Source organism: Phyllobates terribilis, unplaced genomic scaffold (genome assembly GCF_046119375.1).
Source record: "Phyllobates terribilis strain yellow unplaced genomic scaffold, ASM4611937v1 Scaffold_9347__1_contigs__length_14124, whole genome shotgun sequence".
Classification (NCBI taxonomy): domain Eukaryota; kingdom Metazoa; phylum Chordata; class Amphibia; order Anura; family Dendrobatidae; genus Phyllobates; species Phyllobates terribilis.
This window is the reverse complement of record NW_027372084.1, coordinates 1-7,724: the sequence shown is the minus strand read 5'-3', so window position 1 is coordinate 7,724 and position 7,724 is coordinate 1. Positions and strand designations below refer to the sequence as shown.

At 42.0% G+C, this 7,724-nt stretch overlaps 4 non-coding genes across 4 annotated transcripts; all 4 read left to right on the top strand.

Moving 5' to 3' along the window:
* Positions 1-3,428: 3,428 nt before the first annotated feature.
* LOC141252773 (U2 spliceosomal RNA) lies at positions 3,429-3,617 on the top strand. Its single transcript, XR_012314091.1, has one exon. It is a non-coding gene; the product is annotated as a U2 spliceosomal RNA (small nuclear RNA).
* A 1,115-nt stretch (positions 3,618-4,732) lies between these two features.
* LOC141252776 (U2 spliceosomal RNA) lies at positions 4,733-4,923 on the top strand. The gene has a single exon (XR_012314094.1). It is a non-coding gene; the product is annotated as a U2 spliceosomal RNA (small nuclear RNA).
* A 1,112-nt stretch (positions 4,924-6,035) lies between these two features.
* LOC141252774 (U2 spliceosomal RNA) lies at positions 6,036-6,226 on the top strand. The gene has a single exon (XR_012314092.1). It is a non-coding gene; the product is annotated as a U2 spliceosomal RNA (small nuclear RNA).
* Positions 6,227-7,341: 1,115 nt separating this feature from the next.
* Positions 7,342-7,532, top strand: LOC141252771 (U2 spliceosomal RNA). The gene has a single exon (XR_012314089.1). It is a non-coding gene; the product is annotated as a U2 spliceosomal RNA (small nuclear RNA).
* The last annotated feature ends 192 nt before the right edge of the window (positions 7,533-7,724 follow it).

The window sequence follows — 7,724 nt, the reverse complement described above, 5'->3', positions numbered from 1 at the left end:
TTTTAGCTATGCAAAATGCATCTATTTTTTGTTTACAAGAATGTGGGGTAGTGGATGGTGTGAAAGGGGATGAATGGTCTTATGGAGCGTCTGTGTGGTCGGGGAGTGCATGTAATAAGAATGATGGTGTGGGTATTTTGGTTAAAGGAAGGAGGTTGTTTTGAGTGATTATTTGGTTATTGAGGTGGGGAGATGTATCCTTGCTAATTTTGTATACAAGAATGTAAAGTTTTGTGTTATTAATGTTTATGCGCCAGTTGAAAAAAATGAGCGCAAAAATTTATTTGAAAAAATTAAGCTTTTTGTTCCAGGAAGAATACCTGTGGTAATTGTGGGTGATATGAACTGTGATGTGGGGAGAGTGAATGTGGATGTGTCTGGGAAAGCATTATTGGAGTTAGTGAATGATTTTGGGTTGTGTGATATGCAGCGCGTGTGTAACATGAATCCTTTGTTGAACACTTTCTTTTCTGAGAGTGGTAGGGTACAATCCAGATTGGATTATTGTTTTATTTCTAAAAATATGGTTTCTGTTAATTATAGGCAGGAAAACGTTCTTTTTTCAGATCATGTGTGTATGTTGTGTGAGTTGGATATAAAAGTTGATGGAGTGTTTGGGAGAGGATTGTGGAAGTTAAATGTTAAACTGTTAGAGAATGAAGATGTGAGAAAGGAGTATGAAAGGCGGTATGAAGAATGGTGTAAGCATAAAAATGAGTTTGGGAATGTTTGTGAGTGGTGGGACTGGGTGAAGAAACAAACAAAAATGTTCTTTAAAAATTTAGGATACAAGTATGCAGCAATTAAAAGAGAGAGTTTTGTTAAACTGAACGCGCGGTTGAGCGTTTTGTATAAGTTAAGGGAAGGAGGAGTTGAGGTGGAGGAGGATATTTTAGAGGTAAAAAAGGAGATTAGTGAGTTTTTGTTGGAGAGAGGGAGAAGCATAGTGTTTAGGGCAAAGATTGATAAGATGGAGCAGGATGAGAAATGTTCTCGGTTTTTCTTTAAAAAAGTTTTTGGAAAGAAACAGAGTATGAGCGTGGTGTATGGAGCAGATGGAAGTGAGGTGAGTGGAGAGGATATGTGTGAAGAGGTGGCTAAGTTTTATGAGGATCTGTATGCAGTGAAACAGAGGGATGAATGTTTGGAGAATGATGTTTTGAGTGTGTTAGAGAGTAAGTTGAGTGAAGCAGAAAGAGAGAGAGTGATGGGTGAGGTGACTGGTGATGAGGTATGGAAGGTTATGTGTAGTATGGCTTTGAATAAGACGCCGGGGGAGGATGGCCTCCCAGTAGAATTTTATCGTGTGATGTGGGGTGTGATTGGTAAGGACTTTGTGGATGTATGTAAGTATATGTGGGGAAACATGGAGGTGACTGAGAGTATGCGTGCAGGTATGGTTGTGTTAATTCCTAAGAAAGGGGATTTGAAAAGTCTGAGGAATTGGAGGCCAATAACGTTACTTAATTGTGATTATAAAATCTATGCAAAACTTATGGCTAATAGGATGCGTGATGTGATAGAGAGTGTGATTGGGGATGAGCAGTGTTGTGCGGTACCTGGGAGGCGGATTCATGAGTGTGTGTGTATGTTAAGAGATTGTCTATGGGATTGCATGGGTCGTAAGAAGAGTGTATTTTTGTTAAGTTTGGATTTTGAAAAGGCTTATGATAGGTTGTCGCATGGTTTTTTGTTCAGAGTGTTGTTAAAAATGGGTTTTCCGGCTGATTTTGTTGGGCGAGTGAGAAGTTTGTATGCGGGTGTTTATAGCTGTGTTTTAATGAATGGGTATGTGGGTAGGAAAGTGAATGTGTTTTCGGGTGTGCGACAGGGGTGTCCTTTGTCCCCTGTAGCATTTATTTGTGCAATTGAGCCATTGTTGTGTATGCTGAGGAAAGATAAGGTAATTCGTGGTGTGCAAGTGCCGGGAGGTGGAGGAAAAGAATGGAAGGTGAGTGGTTATATGGATGACGTGTGTGTATTATGTGATTCTGAATGTTCGGTGAGGCGGGTGAAGTTGTTAGTGTCTATTTTTTGTGGTGCATCTGCGTTTAAAGTGAATTGGGAAAAGAGTGAGTGTAAGGGTTTTGGAGGCGGAAGTTTAAGTAGGGATGTAGGTGTGAATGTAGTGAATGGACCTATTAAAGTTTTGGGTGTGAAGTTTTCAGAGAGTTTGGATGGGAAAGAAAGTTGGGATGATGCGAAAGGAAAAGTTGAGCAGAAGTTGAATTTTTGGAAATTGAGGAGTTTATCCTTTTTTGGGAAGATTTTAATTGTTAAGAGTGTGGTGTTGCCAATATTTTTATATATTGCGGTAGTATTTCCACCAGGATATATGTGTATGAGAAGCTTGAATAGAATTTTATTTGTTTTTTTGTGGAACTCGAAAATGGAGAGAGCTAGGAGAGAAATTTTGGTTAAAAGAGTGGAAAAAGGTGGTTTGGGTTTTCCGAATTTGGACGTGTTTTTTGGTGTGAATATCGTTGTGTTTGTTTTGAAAGTGATTAGGGCGGATGGAAAGTTTTCATCTATGTGTAGGTATTTATTTGGAGCGTATTTGTTTCGTTTAAAGTGGCAAGAAAGGGATTTGCGATGTCCGATTGCTTTTGAGGTGCCTGTATGGTATGTGTGGGTTTATAAGTTTTTGGTGAGGTATGAACTGTGTGATGCAGATGTGAGATTGCTGGAGAATAAGAAGGCTGTGTATAGGATGATTGAATGTAGAGAGGTAGAATGTGGAATAAATATGGTTAGGGGTGGTGATGTGCAGAAGGTTTGGAAGAAAGTGCGGATGAGTGGTATGACCAACAAACAGAGTGAAGTTGTGTGGCAGTCTTTACATGGAGTATTACCTGTGAGCGAATTTCAGAGGAATAGAGGTTTGGTGAGGAGTGAAATGTGTCCAAGAAATGGCTGTGGTGGAAGGGAAAGTGTGTTGCATGTTTTTTGGAATTGCCAGTATGCTAGAGATGTGATTGGGAGAATGGGGCCTTTGTGTAAAGAATTGTGTGGTGTGAATTTGTTGTCTTTTGAGTTGTTTATGTTTGGTTTGGGAATATGTGATGGGACGAAGGAAAGAGTCTTGTGGTTGATGCTTGCATGTATAAAGGAAGTGTTATGGGATGTGAGGAATGTGTATGTGTTTAAAAGGAAGGAAATTGCTGTAAAGGATAGTGTGAAGGTGATTTTGGGGAAGATGTATGTGTGTTTCCTATGGGACAAAAAGAGGAGAGGGGAAGTGGATGCGGAGGGAATATGGAAAGTTAAAAAGTGGAGATATATTGTTAGTACCTCTTGATTTTTGTTATTGTTGTTTTGAAATATGAAATAAATATTTCCGATGATGATGGGGACAGCAAATTGCGTATTGGATTTGACGCAGCTGTTTTGATGGAATTTTCCTTTGTCTGGTTTCCATAGACTGTGGAATTTCCTCGTCTGAGGAGAAAAAAAAAAAAAAAAAATCTGTTCTTATCAATTTAATATCTGATACGTCCCCTATCTGGGGACCATATATTAAATGGATTTTTAGAACAGGGAGATGGAAAAAGAGCTTGCTCTGTCCACTCCACGCATTGACCTGGTATTGCAGTATCTCCAGGACCGGTGCACCTCTTCTTTAATGCAGTTTCTAAAATCAGAAAGAATTGAATTCAATGTTTTTTGTTCATTTTGCTTGTTTGTCGGATTTTGGGATGGACTCTTTGGCTTTGCTTTTCTTCTCCTCATTGGATTTTTCATGTTCAAAGTTGCAGAAGCCAGATTACAAGCTCATTTTGGTTCAACTTCAGCAACTGTGCATTGCATTGCCATGTAATGTGATGCAATGCTATCTTTCTAGCTCTCCCTTTTTACTTCCTTTTGGATAAACAGACATATTAGGCAAGCATTTTGGAGCTTTCACCTAAATAACTACAGGTGGTGAGATAAGCTGCACAATATAATTGACCTTTCAGTATATTGTTGCACACACACCATCTATTTAGCAAATGCCCTTGTTATCAACAGCAGCCTTTTAAACTCACCTGAGCTAACAGGTATGTGCGCTGGTTACTCTGCTGCGCTTAAAATTTCTTTTTTGGTTTGCTACAATGCCTTTTCTGAAACGTTGTCTCCTTCTGCTGGAACACTGACTTCTTTCATTTAATGCCCGCAGACTATAAAAGAGAACCCAACCCAAAAAGTTTGGTTGATTAGTCTGTGGCATTCTGTTAAACTGTTGCTTATGGCGGTCTCTGTGAGCTTCTCAGCGACATTCAGCCAGCCAGGTATCCTGCCTGCAGTAGATGGAATGTGGCAATGGAACGCTGGCTGAGCGTGTCATAATAGGCTCTGAGCCTTTATATACCTGTGCACAGCAGCAGCCACCTTCAGTCTGCTGCTGGACAGCCAGCAGCAGCAGCAGCAGGAGAGGTATGTAATCAGGAGCCCTCCTGCTAAGGGTAGACAGCTGCTCGTTCCACCCCACCCCCCAACTTAATTGGTTCTCCTCCCTTCCAACGGTGTTGAGGCGGGTGGGAACAGCAGGGGGTGAAGGTGCTGTGTTTAAAGAGGTGGAGTTATGCAGATCTAAAACGCGTGGATTGCAGCAGCAGCAAGCCGAAAAGTGCAGGCATGTAAGGGATCTAGAGGTTGACAACATGTCTTCTTAACGGGAGTACAGGAGCTCATCTCCACAAATGGACTTTTCAGGATCCTTGGGTGGCTCCGTAGTTTGAAACCAATTCTGGTTATCGCTTCTCGGCCTTTTGGCTAAGATCAAGTGTAGTATCTGTTCTTATCAGTTTAATATCTGATACGTCCCCTATCTGGGGACCATATATTAAATGGATTTTTAGAACAGGGAGATGGAAAAAGAGCTTGCTCTGTCCACTCCACGCATTGACCTGGTATTGCAGTATCTCCAGGACCGTTGCACCCCTTCTTTAATGCAGTTTCTAAAATCAGAAAGAATTGAATTCAATGTTTTTTGTTCATTTTGCTTGTTTGTCGAATTTGGGGATGGACTCTTTGGCTTTGCTTTTCTTCTCCTCATTGGATTTTTCATGTTCAAAGTTGCAGAAGCCAGATTACAAGCTCATTTTGGTTCAACTTCAGCAACTGTGCATTGCATTGCCATGTAATGTGATGCAATGCTATCTTTCTAGCTCTCCCTTTTTACTTCCTTTTGGATAAACAGACATATTAGGCAAGCATTTTGGAGCTTTCACCTAAATAACTACAGGTGGTGAGATAAGCTGCACAATATAATTGACCTTTCAGTATATTGTTGCACACACACCATCTATTTAGCAAATGCCCTTGTTATCAACAGCAGCCTTTTAAACTCACCTGAGCTAACAGGTATGTGCGCTGGTTACTCTGCTGCGCTTAAAATTTCTTTTTTGGTTTGCTACAATGCCTTTTCTGAAACGTTGTCTCCTTCTGCTGGAACACTGACTTCTTTCATTTAATGCCTGCAGACTATAAAAGAGAACCCAACCCAAAAAGTTTGGTTGATTAGTCTGTGGCATTCTGTTAAACTGTTGCTTATGGCGGTTTCTGTGAGCTTCTCAGCGACATTCAGCCAGCCAGGTATCCTGCCTGCAGTAGATGGAATGTGGCAATGGAACGCTGGCTGCGCGTGTCATAATAGGCTCTGAGCCTTTATATACCTGTGCACAGCAGCAGCCACCTTCAGTCTGCTGCTGGACAGCCAGCAGCAGCAGCAGGAGAGGTATGTAATCAGGAGCCCTCCTGCTAAGGGTAGACAGCTGCTCGTTCCACCCCACCCCCCGCCTTAATTGGTTCTCCTCCCTTCCAACGGTGTTGAGGCGGGTGGGAACAGCAGGGGGTGAAGGTGCTGTGTTTAAAGAGGTGGAGTTATGCAGATCTTAAACGCGTGGATTGCAGCAGCAGCAAGCCGAAAAGTGCAGGCATGTAAGGGATCTAGAGGTTGACAACATGTCTTTTTAACGGGAGTCCAGGAGCTCATCTCCACAAATGGACTTTTCAGGATCCTTGGGTGGCTCCGTAGTTTGAAACCAATTCTGGTTATCGCTTCTCGGCCTTTTGGCTAAGATCAAGTGTAGTATCTGTTCTTATCAGTTTAATATCTGATACGTCCCCTATCTGGGGACCATATATTAAATGGATTTTTAGAACAGGGAGATGGAAAAAGAGCTTGCTCTGTCCACTCCACGCATTGACCTGGTATTGCAGTATCTCCAGGACCGGTGCACCCCTTCTTTAATGCAGTTTCTAAAATCAGAAAGAATTGAATTCAATGTTTTTTGTTCATTTTGCTTGTTTGTCGGATTTTGGGATGGACTCTTTGGCTTTGCTTTTCTTCTCCTCATTGGATTTTTCATGTTCAAAGTTGCAGAAGCCAGATTACAAGCTCATTTTGGTTCAACTTCAGCAACTGTGCATTGCATTGCCATGTAATGTGATGCAATGCTATCTTTCTAGCTCTCCCTTTTTACTTCCTTTTGGATAAACAGACATATTAGGCAAGCATTTTGGAGCTTTCACCTAAATAACTACAGGTGGTGAGATAAGCTGCACAATATAATTGACCTTTCAGTATATTGTTGCACACACACCATCTATTTAGCAAATGCCCTTGTTATCAACAGCAGCCTTTTAAACTCACCTGAGCTAACAGGTATGTGCGCTGGTTACTCTGCTGCGCTTAAAATTTCTTTTTTGGTTTGCTACAATGCCTTTTCTGAAACGTTGTCTCCTTCTGCTGGAACACTGACTTCTTTCATTTAATGCCTGCAGACTATAAAAGAGAACCCAACCCAAAAAGTTTGGTTGATTAGTCTGTGGCATTCTGTTAAACTGTTGCTTATGGCGGTCTCTGTGAGCTTCTCAGCGACATTCAGCCAGCCAGGTATCCTGCCTGCAGTAGATGGAATGTGGCAATGGAACGCTGGCTGCGCGTGTCATAATAGGCTCTGAGCCTTTATATACCTGTGCACAGCAGCAGCCACCTTCAGTCTGCTGCTGGACAGCCAGCAGCAGCAGCAGCAGGAGAGGTATGTAATCAGGAGCCCTCCTGCTAAGGGTAGACAGCTGCTCGTTCCACCCCACCCCCCGCCTTAATTGGTTCTCCTCCCTTCCAACGGTGTTGAGGCGGGTGGGAACAGCAGGGGGTGAAGGTGCTGTGTTTAAAGAGGTGGAGTTATGCAGATCTAAAACGCGTGGATTGCAGCAGCAGCAAGCCGAAAAGTGCAGGCATGTAAGGGATCTAGAGGTTGACAACATGTCTTCTTAACGGGAGTCCAGGAGCTCATCTCCACAAATGGACTTTTCAGGATCCTTGGGTGGCTCCGTAGTTTGAAACCAATTCTGGTTATCGCTTCTCGGCCTTTTGGCTAAGATCAAGTGTAGTATCTGTTCTTATCAGTTTAATATCTGATACGTCCCCTATCTGGGGACCATATATTAAATGGATTTTTAGAACAGGGAGATGGAAAAAGAGCTTGCTCTGTCCACTCCACGCATTGACCTGGTATTGCAGTATCTCCAGGACCGGTGCACCCCTTCTTTAATGCAGTTTCTAAAATCAGAAAGAATTGAATTCAATGTTTTTTGTTCATTTTGCTTGTTTGTCGGATTTTGGGATGGACTCTTTGGCTTTGCTTTTCTTCTCCTCATTGGATTTTTCATGTTCAAAGTTGCAGAAGCCAGATTACAAGCTCATTTTGGTTCAACTTCAGCAACTGTGCATTGCATTG